The 14644-nt window shown below is 45.4% G+C and overlaps 1 protein-coding gene across 8 annotated transcripts in view; it reads left to right on the top strand.

The window, feature by feature from the left end:
- Positions 1–14644, top strand: part of LOC144768773 (uncharacterized) — a 9320023-nt gene that overhangs the window by 3769917 nt on the left and 5535462 nt on the right. The gene's annotated exons all lie outside the window — the stretch shown is intronic.

Below are 14644 nucleotides of genomic sequence, written 5' to 3'. Positions count from 1 at the left end.
TAGTGCCTCAGCTACCCCAACCTAGAGCAGGAAGAAGCATTTATCTTCCCAGTGTGAAGCCTGTAATTACCAAGCGCAAGGAATTAATCATCTTCTACTGTGAGGCCTGCATTGTGAACCACGTATTTAAAACCATAAGCCTAAAGAAGGCCATATTTAATTAAGTGAAAGGTGAGAGGCAGTACACAGAGCACCCATCTATCAAGATTTTAAATGTATCTGACAACAAATGTGCCAACCCAGAGAAGTAAACACTGTGAAAGTGCAACAATAACATTTCTTTAAGGCTAACCCAAGTGCAAAGGAACTATAGTCATTACTTTCAAGCCTTATTTACAGCATTTACCATTTTGGAATTCTCATCACTCCTGGCCTACCGAACACAATTAACTTAAATGAAATGCAAGAAATTACAAAGTCCATGGAAAACACTTTTTTGTGTTAGCCTGTTTTGTTAATTTGTTATATTAATCCTTTATTTTAATTTCTTATTTTATTTTATTGTGTTCTTTCAGTAACAATGTCTGATCAGGCCATGGACTCCCTGCCTTAATTCTTGGCCACTCCAGGTTCACCACCCATACCTTGGGAACAATGGAAAAAACTATTTTTCACGTATTTGTTAGCTATTGGAGGGGATAAATTTGGGCCTGTTAGGCGCAAGCCATACTACTACACCACTTGGGAGTTGAAGGGAGGAAGTTGTATGAAAATCTACAAGGAATATCTCTTGGGGTGGGAGATGGACAACCCATTAATGTATATGAAATGTCTATCAAAATGCTTGATTTAAGATTTATCACAAAGGTTAGTGTTGTAATGGAACGACATACATTTTTTCAACGAGCGCAACAGTTAGATGAAGATATAGATACATATGTGGGAGCACTGCGTGGGTTGTCTCTAACCTGTAAATTTGAAAGCTTAAGTGATTCTCCCATTAAAGATCAAATTGTGAGGTGCACTAATGACAAGAGAGTAAGGGAAAAGTTGTTAACGAAAGATCTCAATCTTGAAGCGACAATCCAAGTTGTGAAAGGAATGGAACATGCTTCAAAATGGTTGAAAGAAATGGATACTTCATCAAAAATTTAAACAAAGTCTACGAACATTAACAAAGAAGTATCTCCAATTTGGGTTGTTCAAAAAATTTCTTCTAATGATACTGCAAGGAGAGGAAAGATTCTGAGGGAGCAAAGAAGAATACAGTAGCTGATGGGAAAAAGAAAGATACTAGAGAAATAAAATGTTTTCGTTGTGGTACTCCAGGACATATTGCTACAAGTTTTAAGTGTGCAGCAAGCGGTGTTGTGTGTCGTAATTGTGGAAAAAAGGTAATTTTTCCAAAATGTGTAGGTTATGATATACTCAAAGTGGTGTTAAATGTATACATGAATCACCATGTGAAGATGTAACAGAGATAATTGTACCTGTTGATGGAGAAGAATGTACTCATGTTTACAAGGTTGATACTACAAGGGAAGAGAAAGCTAAAGTGGCGAAGATGGAAAGTGATGAAAAACTTGAGAAACCACATTGTGTTATCAATTTAAATGATTTTCAGGTAAAAGTGCTGGTTGACTCTGGGAGTATGTACACTTTAATATCAAAAGATATATTATCCAGGGAACAATATGATGATTGGTTTGACCCTCACATAAAAACAGTAGGGTATGGAGGTAAGAAAATAGATATACTTGCAATGAAATAGATGAATATCTCATTTATGGAACAAGTAGTTTATGGACGAATATACTTGACCAATTATGGATCTAATCTTTTGGGTTGGCTCCACCAAAAAGATCTTGGTATAAAGTTAGACCCAAATGAAAAAAATCCTGTTATTATGTCGTTGCCTGAATGTCATATTGTGAATTCTGTGGATACATTTGAAGAATGTATAACAGAAAGTTTTCCTTAAAGATGAATTAGGTTTGTTAAAAGGATCTTGTCACAAAATCATTCTTAAAAAAGGTGCTGTACCAGTTGTGCAAAAGGTGCGCAATTTGCCTCTCATGATGAGGGAATCCTTGCAGAAAGAATTGGACAAGCTTTTGAGTCAAGGTATAATTGAGCCAATAGAATCATCTGAATGGTTGGCTCCAATTGTTGTAGCTCCTAAGGAAGGTGGCAAAGTTAGGCTATGTATTGATTTGAGGAATTTAAATCGGAATATTTGGGTTGACAGGCAACCACTCTCCAATATTTCAGAAATGTTGTCAGCTATGTCAGGAGGAAAAGTTTTTTCAGTTGTCGATATGACATCAGCATATCATCAAATCAATCTTCACATAGACTCTAGGCATTTGACTTCCTTCGTCACCCCCTTGGGGGCATTTCGATATTTGAGAATGCCTTTCGGGCTAGTGTCTGCAGCTGCAGTTTTTAAGAGGGTAATGACGAAGGTATTTGAAGGTCTAGAAAATGTCTGGTACTTCCAAGATGACATTATGATCGCAGGGAAGAATCAAATGCACCATAGTGAGTTGTTAGGCAAGGTGATGAAGCGTTTGGAAGAATATGGACTGACTGTCAAGCATGAGAAATGTCAATTTAGGAAGAGATCTGTTTCATATTTAAGACACACTATATCAGGTGATGGTATACAACCCAAACAAAGCATTGTTCAAGGGATAAAAGAAGCACCAGGTCCGGAAAGCAAATATCAACTGAAGTCCTTTCTTGGGTTGGCTGAATATTGTTCAAAATTTGTAAGAAACTTTACTGAGATTGTAGAACCTCTAAGGTTACAAATGAAGAAAGATGTGATATTTGAATGGAATGATATGTGTGAGAATGCATTCGAGTAGATCAAGGATTGTATCATGAAAGCTCCTTTGTTAGGACATTTTGAAATAAATTGGAAAACTTATCTGACCACAGATGCCAGTGGTGTTGGATTAGGAGCGGTATTAACTCAAATTGGTTAAGGAAATGAAAAGATTATTGGGTTTGCTTCCAGGAGGCTGCAAGGTGCTGAGAAAAGTTATTCTACAATAGAAAGAGAAGCCCTTGCATGCTGTTGGGGAATCAAGCATTTTAAATACTTTCTTTGGGGTTTACTGTTTAAGGCAGTGGTTCCCAAACTTTTTTGACCCGTGGCTCCCTTGACCTAATTGGCAGTTGGCCATGGCTCCCCCCCCATTTTATTTACCGGTGGACGGGTGGGTGGGGATGTAAGCCCGACCTCGGGTGTACTTCCTGTTGCACTCTGACTGCCCCCTCTGTCCATGCCTGCCCCGCGCCCTCAGACTGCCCCTTCTGTGCATGCCTCCTTTCTTCGTGACCGCCGACTACCCCTTTTGTCCATGCCATCTCCATACATGCCTTATGACTCTCCCTTCTATCCATGCCTGCTGCCTTCGTGCCCTGAGACTGCCCCTTCCCTCCATGCCTTCTCCCTTCATGCCCTGAGACTGCCCCTTTCCTCCATGCCTCTCCCTTCATGCCCTGAGACTGCCCCTTTCCTCCATGCCTGCTCCCTTTGTGCCCTGAGACTGCCCCTCCCCTCCATGCCTGCTCCCTTCATGCCCTGAGACTGCCCCTTTCCTCAATGTCTGCTCCCTTCGTGCCCTCTATCCATTATCTCCATGCCGGTTCTCTTTGTGCCCTCTGACTCAGGCGCGCAACACCCACTGAACTCAAAGGGTTTCAGCCCCCCCAGTCCCCTCCCCCAGTTGTGTGTGGCAGCCTGTGGATAAGACCTCCTGGGCACACAAGCAGCCACACCCGAGCACTTCACAGGTCTTTTAAAGACCATTTGTATGTTAATGAGGCCTTGCTGTTGTTTCCCCCCTTCCAAGAGACCCTGCAGCTCCACTCTGCATTTTGCTTACAGATCAGACTACCCTTTCTTTATCTTCCTGTTTCCTTAAAGTGGCGAAGTTATAACGATGATGCAGGTGTCATTTCTAAATGTCTAGTGCTGCCACTGTAATTTCCCACATTGTGCCGCGGTGCCCCTGGCAACGAATAACGGCGCACCGGGGTGCCGCGGCGCACAGTTTGGGAACCACGGGTTTAAGGTTAGAACAGACCACAAACCACTGATACATTTATCTAAAGGAGGAAGAGGTTTAGAAGGTAGAGTTACTCCTAGGATATCAAGATGGATGTTGTCTGTTTTGGAGAATAACTTTGAAATGGAATATTTGAAAGGACTTAAAAATGTAGTAGCATATTGCTTATCACGACTACCTACGAGGAATGAACTTGCAGAAGTTAATGATTTTGGAACTGAAGTGAATGAGGAAAATAAGATCCATGAATGTGTAGCATTAAGAAAAGAAGTATGGGATGTTGCAATGGACAATGATCCAGTGTTAGTAAGAATAAAAGAGTACATCAGGAATGGTTGGGAAACTAGTGTAAGTTAAAATAATATTGGAATATCAAGGATGAGTTGAGTATATTTGATGATAAGATAATGAGAAGGAATCGCATTGTACCTCCTGTAAGTCGTTGAAGTCAAATTATTGAACTAGCTCATGAAGGACACCCTGGAAGGAGCATGATGAAGAGAAGAATTAGACAAACATATTGGTGGCCAAAGTTAGAGAGCATGATTGAGGAAGTGATTAAGCATTGTTATGCATGTGCTAACAGTGACAAAGTAAAGACATTGAGAGAACCGTCACTTAAGTGTGTGTTGAGTTACCTGCTAGACCATGGGAATAGTTAGCAATGGATTTCTTTGGCCCTATAAACAAGTTAGGTAGTGCAAATAGGTTTATTTTTGTACTCACTGATTATCACACAAAGTGGTTTGTGTACAAGATAACAAATGTTATCAACTCTAAAACTGTGATGGGATTTTTAGAGGAAGTTTTCATGGAAGAAGGTGTTCCTCAAACCATTGTATCAGATAATGGTGTATAATTTGTATCAAGAGAAATTAAGGCGTTTATGGAAAAATGGGGAGTTACTCATGAGAGAGTGGCTTTATATAGACCACAAGCCAATTGAATGGTAGAGAGGATCAATCGTCTAATAATGGACAATATCCAATTGTCATTAGCTAATGGTTTATCTTGAAAAGAAGAGTTAAAGAAACTAGTGTGGACACATAGGACTACTCCTCATGCTATTACGAGTATTTCTCCCTTTGTATCTCTGAAAGGGAGAGAACCAGGTAGGAAAGCCAATCCCAGTTGGTTGGTTGTCAAGGATCGTTTATGGGTAGACCACCATGCTGTTAAGGCAAGTGTTACAGAGAAACAAAGACTTACTGAAGATAATTACAATATGATAAAAGGTGTGAAAATGCCAAATATTGTGGTTGGAGATTGGGTTGTTACCAAAAGTAGTGGTGTGGTCATTAAAGGGGATAGCAAATTCTCTCTTACATTAAAGGTAATTGAAGTAAAGCGTAATGCGGTGGTATTGGAAAATGGGACAGTTTGGAGTATTGGAAATGTTTGTAAAGTACCTAATGTACAATATAACCATCGTCATATGTCATAGTGTTGCTATGAGATTCTTTGTGTTATGTTTTTCAAAGTCTTTTCTTGCACAATTTTTAATGTTTCATGAGGGGGGAGATATGTAGTGTTAGTGAAGTAAAATAATACTATAGTTACATTATACACTAATAGCATGTGAGCTGGAATGTCCAGACAGAATGTAGAGTGTCCTGTTCCAGATATTCTATGTGAGAGTCATTACTGTTTGGCAGCGCTGTGAGCAGGACTGCTGTGCTGAAGATATCCATGTATCCAGAATAAACAACTTTAAATCATCTTTCTGGAAGCGTAATTTCTACAGGCTGCCTGTAGCGCGTTCCGCCTCTCTTGTATAACCCGCTCCAGATTTGGAGTAGCCTACAGTTGTGGCAGAGGGCCTCTTTTTCTCCTGTGTCTCCCATTACGGCTGGCACCATGCTCGGCAGCCAGCTGTGCAGACCCTCTACTCCCAGTCTGTAGCATCTGGTGGCCAGGCCTCTTCTGCTGTGCTGAATAATCGTGCATTGCCATCTGAAACTACTCGCAGTCTAGCTAAGAATAGAGGGGGAAATACGTGATGCCCAGCTCCCGGAGGCATCACTTAACCACCAGAAACGATCCCCTCGCATAGTCGGGAAAGAAAAATACTGTGGTGGTGTCCACCTTCACCTCCCACAGCTTGCGTATCTTGTATCTCCTTCCGAACAGAGTCACAGTCTCTATAGTTGAGTAGTCGAATGAGAAAGGGTTTTAGATTTGCTCCTGGCAGCGGTCGGCTCGCCGGCACAGAATGAGCCCTCAACTACATAAAATAGAGAGTGCACGCGTTCTGGCAGAAGGTCACGCAGACACGCCTCGGTATATGCCACTGCATATGCTCCTTCAGCTCCCTCGGGCAGTCCCACTACATGTACGTTGTTCCCCTGGGAGAATCCTTCTGTGTACTCCACTCCTCTTTCCAGTGATTCCAAGTGCCCTATTAGGTGCTGCACTTCCGTTGTTGCAGCCTGGGTGCCAGGTTGAATCCCTGCCAGATCTTGAACAGTCTTCTCCAGGGGCATCTTATTCAAATTCCTCCATTGTGGTCCACAGCGGTTTACAATGTCATATCGTCACTTATGCTCTCAGCTTCCCTGTAGGTATCCTGGTTCCTGGAGTATCCACGGTTAGAGATGACTCTCCAACATTCTGTCTTTCACAGGGTTTATCAGGGTCCACTGGGAAGGGTCCTTCTTCCCAAAAACTACAAGCGCTACTTTCCCGTTGACTTCTATTGGGCACGCAACTGTGTTTCCACTCTGCACACAGCCTCCGTGAGGTTCCTAGGTACTTACCGTGGGTGGTTCCTTATGTCCACAGCTCCTCTGGGTCTCCTGGTCCAAGTCCGACTTCGGTCGCAGTTCGCATTCTATTTTTTGGAGTATATATGGTTTAGTCCCCCCCTTGAGACCACTGCATTTTGTGCTAATTACCGTATTGCAATTGACGTATTGTTGTGTATTGGTGTTGATATCGCCGGGTAGGAGCTATACCAATGTGTTAGTGAGTGTTGTGTAATAAGTAGACATATTTTTATATATACAATGTGTGGTTATTTTTCATTTAACCTACACTACATGATTAAACTGGTAAAACAAGCTGCTTAACACGACTTCAAGTTAACCTGAAGGCTGCTCTCGACAACTACCACTTTGAGAGCTTTCTATGGTTATCAAAGACCACTAAAACCTCCATAATAATAGCCTGGATTAGTGCAAGATGCCTCAGTTAAATACGTGTACACCATATACTAAGCCTGCCTCCTACATTGGTGTGCAGCATTTGGGATTTAAGCCTGCACTGTTTTACCAGCTAATCTAGGTGTGGTTGGATGAAAAACCATCACTAGCATAAGCACATATGCAATACTTTTTGTAATTAGTAAGTTCTACGGAACTTTTTGGATTGACAGTTACAGGTCTAGTGCAACCCTTTCTCCAATCTTTGGGAGTTTAGTCTTCACTAGGGTAGGTAGGTGGAACACCACACTACACCTAGTTGCCATGTCTTTAGTTGGGGAGGCCAGTGGTTCCCAGTCCTTTAGGTTCAGTAGTCTCCACTGCCTGCCACTAGGGGGCCACACTCACTCTCTCACTCTCACGCTCACTCTCTTCCTCACCGGCTTGCCTGCTTGCTTTCGTCACGTCTTGCTGTTTTTTTTTGTTTCCCTGCTGTTTTTTTTCCCTCCTGCAGGCGAAATAATAATGTGATATTGTTTTGAGAATTATTTCGTCAAAGAAAGCACTCCTCCTCTCTGGCTTCAGCTCGGCGTGTATCTTGTGCCCTGAATCTGGTGAATCAGGTGAGCTGTCCTCCACGATTCACGTATCTGACCCTCGCAGGTAGTGCAGCCAGCCTACCTCCAACTTCTGGCTTAATCATGATTGCCGGCTCAAAGTTGCTTTTTCTGTCTTGGGGTTGTACTGTTAAGCCTCTTTCCCCTCTGCCACTCTCTGCCGCTCTGCCTTGCTTCTGTGGGCCAATGGGGCTGTGCCTTTCAGCCTCTCTGCCACTTTGCCGCACGCCCCCGCAGCCCTCCCGACCGGCAGCTGTTCGATACACTGCGAGCCGAGCTGACCAAAGCTTGCTCCCTGATCCGCCCCCCTCTCGGTCCGATTAGAGGTGATTAGGGACGCTTTGCAGGCGATTCGCGTCTTGGAATGCAGGACCGGCAAGATCAGCCTCAGGCCGCAAACGAGAGCGCCCGCTGAAGCCCGTGAAGTCCGTGGCACCTGGGGCTGGAGGGTGAGCCCGACAGCGGGAGGCAGCGGTTCTGCGTCCTTGTTCCAGGCTCCTCACTTCTCACTCTCCTCTCCTTGGCAAAACGCAAAACCCGACCTGGATCAGCTGAAACCGGGACCAAGCAACGAGGACCGTGATGAGGTCCACGCAAGCATCGTGTTGATACGTTGCCAGTAGTCTGAGGTTCTAGGAACCCAGGACTCTTGCTGCATCTAGAAAGCTAAAGACAGGTAGGTACCCTAACAAAGAGCAACTCATAGAGATGCTCCTGCAGTATGACCTTCAGAATCCTGAAAGGCCAGAAGAGCAGGATGATTTTGGGATGGGTGGAGGCCAAGAAGAAGGGTCAGGTGTGGCTCAACCTAATTACCCCACTTCTGAGCATGACAAGGAGGAGTCTGAAGACCCAACACTGGTAAACTCTGATCTCCCAGGGAATGGGTTGGATGACCTAGAGAGAGTCTATAGAAATAGGTCCCCACTTGTTCCTCCTGGGAGGATGAAGAGTTCAGGGGAGGTCTAGGTTCTCCTCTGTCAAGTCAACCTCTTCTAACACTTCAATAGGGACCTCCATCTCTAACAAGAGGAAGGACTCCTTAGAAAGGTAATACCACCTGCTCAAGCTTGAGAGAGCTAAGCTCAGGCTCAAGAAGGAGCAGTTGACCGTTGATAAGGAGACCCTGGAAGTACAGAAGGTTAGTAAGACTTTGGGACTAGAGTCCCATGGTGGCAGCACTCACGAACCTAGGGCGTGGGAGACTTTCGTTGATACTAGGAACCTGATCAGTATAGTCCCTCCTTACCAGGAGGGGGATGATATCCATGGATCACTGCTTTAGAGAGGGCCTGTAAAGTTCAGAAGGTCCCTCAAGGGCAGTCGGCAGATATCCTGTGGCTCTCCTTTGCTAACAAAGGTAGAAACAATTGTCTCGCTGTCAGGGAGTAAGATGCTGACCTCTACTCAGTCTTGAAGAGTGTCCTCACAGATGACTTAAATTTAACCACTGAACTGTACACGGTTATGTTTAGGGACACACATAAGTCACACACCCAATACCGGCTTGATTTTATAGATAGTGCTTATAAGGCTCTGGAAGGCTGGCTTCATGGAGGTAATATGCAGGATTACCAAGGACTGTGCAGTTTACTAGTGAGGGAGAACATATTTAATCATTGTCAGAATCAGAAACTGCACCAGTACCTGGTTGACTCTGATCTTACCTCTCCCCAAAAATTGGGAAAGGAGGCAGATGAATGGGTTCATACCAGGGTTAAGACTAAGTCTCAAGGTGGTGACCAGAAGAAGCAGGATTCTTCTAAAGCACAGGAGAAAGTTGGAGAAAAAGCTAAGAAGATACATGAGTTCTCTAAAGGTCCCCCGAAATCTTCCTCTGGGAGTTGGTCCCAATCTTCATTCTCCCCTGGAAAGAAACCTTGGTGCTATCTCCTCAAAGATAAAGGCCATAAGGCAAATGATTCCAATTTCCGTAAGGCTAGCACCACCACTACTACTACATCCCCCAGTGCTCCTAGCAGTAGCACTACTACGAGTACTGCATCCAAAAATTGAGTTGGGTTCTCATAGGATACTAAGGTGAATGCTGGCCTAGCCAGATCTCCCACACAGGCTCCATTAGTCTGTGATGGTGGCATGGGTTTTGCCACTTTTACTGCAAGTCCCAATACCATAGGTAAATACAGACTGGAGCCTTTGATCAATGGTCAGAAAGCTGTACCCTGTAGGGACACAGGGGCCAGTGTCACCAGGGTGGCAGGGAAACGTGTGCCTCCTGGATACATGTACCAGGTGACCAATTCTGAAGGTGTCAGAACAGATCAACCCATGGCCATAGTCAATCTCAGCTGGGGAGGGGTAACTGGCCCTAAATGAGTTGCAGTATCCACCATCCTGTCTGTAGATTGCCTCCTGGGCAATGATATAGAAGTTTCAGCTGGGGCTGAAGTAGAACTTGAGGCCCATCTAGCCATGATAGTCCTCCCTGAGCAGGTTGGTCTGAGCCCTAGGGCACAAGCCCAGCTACAAGGAAATAAAAGAGCAGTGTAGCCTGAAAGAACGGTCCAGCAAGCTCCAACAGAGAGCACAAGGGAGGAAGGAAAGTCTCCCCCCAGACTTTAGGTGAGGGTCAGCCTCCTCAAGGAGCTGATCCTGCCCCTTGTGAAGAAACTGCCCCAGAGGAGTTCAGGCCTGTTGTGGCAGAGCCACTAAGGGCTGGGGAGTCTTCCTAGGAAGTACCAATTCTGGAGCTGGTATCCTGCCCCTCTCTGCCAAGACACAATCAGCCAGGTGCTTCAGAATCCAGAATCCAGGGATGTCAGTGGACGCCTGAGGATCCACTGCCAGGAGGAATTCTCTCAGCCACAGATTAGAGTCACCCAGCTTAGTACTACTAGCCAGGTGGATAGCCCTCAGCAACCTGAAGGATACCTCCTAACCTTAGCAGGTGACCTCCCCCAAATAGACTCTGATGGATAAAGCAAGACCTGGGACAAGTCTGTCCCACACCTTCACTGGCCTCACATTGTTCCAGACAGACAGGATCAACCAAAGGCTGTAATCAGCCATGGTTGACTCCTAGGGAAAGGTACATGTCGGTCATAAATAAAAAGACCTCTGTTGTGGTCCGTGCTTTGAAGAAGTTGATATCAACAAAGTTAGGGCCTTACTTCCCTGTTCAGACACCCCAAAAGCCTTACTCTTGTCTCAAACAGTTAACAGGTAGACACCCCAAACTTTTGAGCGGATCCAAGTCCCTACAGGTGACAAAGGTCTCAGTGGACCATAAAACAGGGAGTATCCATGCCAATGCGGTTGGACCTTCCTTGTATGGCCACTTAAGAAATAAAGACTCTCCTGGGCAAGGTTATCTCCTTTCGTTTGAGGAGGGGGTTATGTAGGAATGTATGATCCTTATAGCATGGTTACCCCCAAATTTTGCCTGGTGCCTGGTGTTTTTTGACTAGTCAGACTGGGATCCTGCTATTCAGGACCCAAGTCACTGCACCTTTTGCCTAAATAGACCATGTTAGGTACTTCTGTACATCCACAATGGCTCCTAGTGTACCCTTGTAAGTCCCTAGTATATGGTACTAAGGTACCCAGGGCATAGGTACACCAGAGGTCTCCCATAGGCTGCAGCATGTATTGTGCCACCCATGGGATTCCACTTAATCTGTGACTATAGGCCTGCCATTGCAGCCTGTGTGAGTTTGTGCGTGCACCTCCCACAACAGATATAGGTTTCCTTTTACATAAGGTCGCTACACTTAAAACCTATAAGTCACCCCTATCACAGGCTTCCCAGTCTTGAGGGCAGGGTGCTTGGTTATAAGTGTGAGGATGCCCCTGCATGAGCAGGACAACCCTACAAGCCCCAGAGTCAATTCTCTGGGCTTTGTGAATGTGGTCAGCCATTTTAATACATATAGTGGACATCAGTCATTATGAGATGGCTAACTGTATAGTGGCTGCACTGAACCGGTTCATGTTTGGTATCAAACATGTTGGAATCATACTCCAACACCGATTCCAATGTTGGAAGTATGATCCCATGTGCTGGGGGGTTCCCTTGGTGTACCCCCTGTACTATAGGTAACTGCCTTTCAGGGTCTGACAGCAAGCTAGTGCTGCTTCTGACCACAGACATGATTCTGCCCTACTGCTGCTGAGCCAAACTTGAGCAGGGGAAGGTAGAACTATGGATTTCCTGTCACAGGCAGGTGTGGCCACCTCCCAGACAGGACTTAGTGTATTGGGCTGGGGTGGGGGCACTTTCCAGCGCCACCAGACTGCTTAGAAGTGCACATTTGGTGCCCTCCTTTCATACTCCATTTAGAGCCAGTTCAGGGAGCCCTTGGCACGTGCTCTGACGCGAAACTGGACAAAGGACATGGAAGTATCCTCATCTCTGTCCGGCCCCTCCTCTGGGAGGGATCCTGAAATCGTACCAACCCTTTCCCTAGGGTACTTAAGGACTTACCTAAAGGTTGCTCTTGATATTTGTTGTGAGACAAGATTCAAACTCGAAACCACTTCATCTACAACTGTCTGGTGCGATTGGAGATTCGTTGTAGTTTCGGGTGACAACATACGCCGGGAACTTTACTATTGGACCGTACCTGGGTCAGAAGCAAAGCATAATATAATTGGATTGAGAGGGACATTCCCTGAGTCAAACAGATTGAGCCTTCACTAAAGAGTTGGGATATTTTGCGAAGAATACATGATCCCATCAGTGCAGTTACTTTAAGGAAGGTTGATGTGACCATTTGTCAGAATATAACAATCAAGCCCTGAAGAAGTCCCATGAGGGATGAAACGCGTTGGCGGGAGGCAATTTTATAACTGTTTTAATACATTTTTGAACAATAAAGAACGAAATAAACCTTCAATCAAGTTCTTGGAATTGCTTATCTTTGGGAAGTCATCAAACGTTACACTGTGTTGTTTTTTTTAAATCTTACATATTACAATATTGATACGTATCACATACTTGTCCACTCTGGTGCAGGTTCATTTTGTGTTTTTCATATTTGGTGCCCTCCTTCATATTCTAGTGTGAGCCAGTTCAGGGAGCCCTTGGTTCCTGCTTTGGCAAAAACTTGACAATGGACATGAGAGTATCCTCCCGTCTGTCCAGCGCGCCTCTGGGAGGGACCACTCAGTCTTGCCAACCCTTTTCCTAAGGTACTTAAGGTCTTACCTGTGAGTAGTTCCATAGATTCGTTGTGGGACATGACTCAAGCGTAAAACCACGTCACTCTATGACCAGCCAGACACTTGGACTTCGCCTGGAACCGAGACTGCATCAAGGAAGACTCCTGCTGCTCCTAAGTTTCACTTTTCTGCAAGTCTTCTTTGTCATCATGTCATCATGTCTGTGCTTCATCAGACCTGTGGGCATCAAGGACACCTGAAGTAATCTCCCTTGGAGTGGAGTCACTCCCCTGCATCTGCAGGCATCACAACTAAGAGGACCTGTCTGCTGCTCCTGACGTCCCATGGACTTCGAAATACTCAGCTGCACGGGAGGTGGCTCTGCAACTCTCTCAAGGCTTCACCTGTCCTCTCTGCAATTTTGAGGCCTGTAACCCTCGTCAGAAGCGCTGGGACCGAACCCCTGTGCACCATGTCAACGTGCGTTTGCCAAGGCTTTTTGGCTCTGCACTTCAGCGATCTTCGGGCAACAAGAGGCTCCAGCCTCCAGCATCTTTTCCTGCCAAGTACAGCATCCTCATCACATCCTCTGCACAGTCGGCCTTCCTTCTTGGGGAGCTGTTCAGGGTCCGCTTGTGACTCCTGTGCCTTCCACCTCGGGGTCCTCCTGAGGGTGTTTGTCTTCTCCAGTGGGTGTTCCTGCTTGCTCGGGGCCTGCTCTGACCCTCCTGCTTGTGGTGAGTCCCTTGCCGGTCCCAATGTTGCTCCATCTTCGTTATACATGCCTGTTGCGGACGCCAATGCTTGTTGGTGCTCCTGCCGGACACAGACCCCCTGGTCACCGACATCTGACATGGGACAGCTCGTGCACGTCTTCCTCAGCATCATCTGGTCCTCACAGCTACAGCGACAAGGTCCCTATTAACACTTCTGAACCATCTGACATCAGTGTGCGTTAGTCACCCTCGAGTTACATAGACCCTGTCCTCGCTGCTTACAAGTTCTCCTCTTCAAGAATCTACCGCTCTGTCTTTCACAGGGTTAACTCAGGGTCCACTGGGAATGGTCCTTCTTCTTAAAAACTGCAACACAACTTTCCCGTTGACATCTATTGGGCACGCAGCTGTGTTTCCCCTCTGCGCAGAGCCTCCATGGGGTTCCTGAGTACTTACCTTTGGGTGGTTCCTTGTGTCCCCACCTCCTCTGAGTCTCCTGGTCCAAATCCAGACTTCTGTTGCAGTTCACATTCCACTTCTTTTAGTATATGGTTTGATCCCCCCTTGGAGATCACCGTATTTTGTGCTACTGTATTGCAATTGAAGTATTGTGTATTTCTTTGTTCATATCACCTGGTAGGCTATATACCAATGTGTTAGTGAGGGTTGTGTAATAAATAGACATATTTGTATATATACACTGTGTGGTTCTTTTTTGTTTGACCTACACTACATGATTAAACTGATAAAAGAAGCTGCTTAACACTTCTTCAAGATAGGCCTGAAGGCTGCTCTCCACAGCTACCAATTTGAGAGTTTTTAATGGGGTTGAGTTTCTAGGGTTAGAAAAAGGGTTCCCCCGGGGTAAAGGGTGCACTCAAAAAGCACCCTCAGCGGCACCGTGTGCAGAGCGCTGAGGTCCAATGTTAGCCTATGGGGCTAAGGGGCCGTTGATTGGTGGCTGCTCTCGGGCAAGCCACAAGGTTGAGTGAGCAAAGCTTATAGGGTTAAGCTGAGGGCAAAGAGTTATC

This window comes from Lissotriton helveticus, chromosome 7 (genome assembly GCF_964261635.1).
Source record: "Lissotriton helveticus chromosome 7, aLisHel1.1, whole genome shotgun sequence".
Taxonomy (NCBI): Eukaryota; Metazoa; Chordata; class Amphibia; order Caudata; family Salamandridae; genus Lissotriton; species Lissotriton helveticus.
The sequence above is the reverse complement of the archived record's forward strand: the minus strand, read 5'-3'. Positions and strand labels throughout refer to the sequence as shown.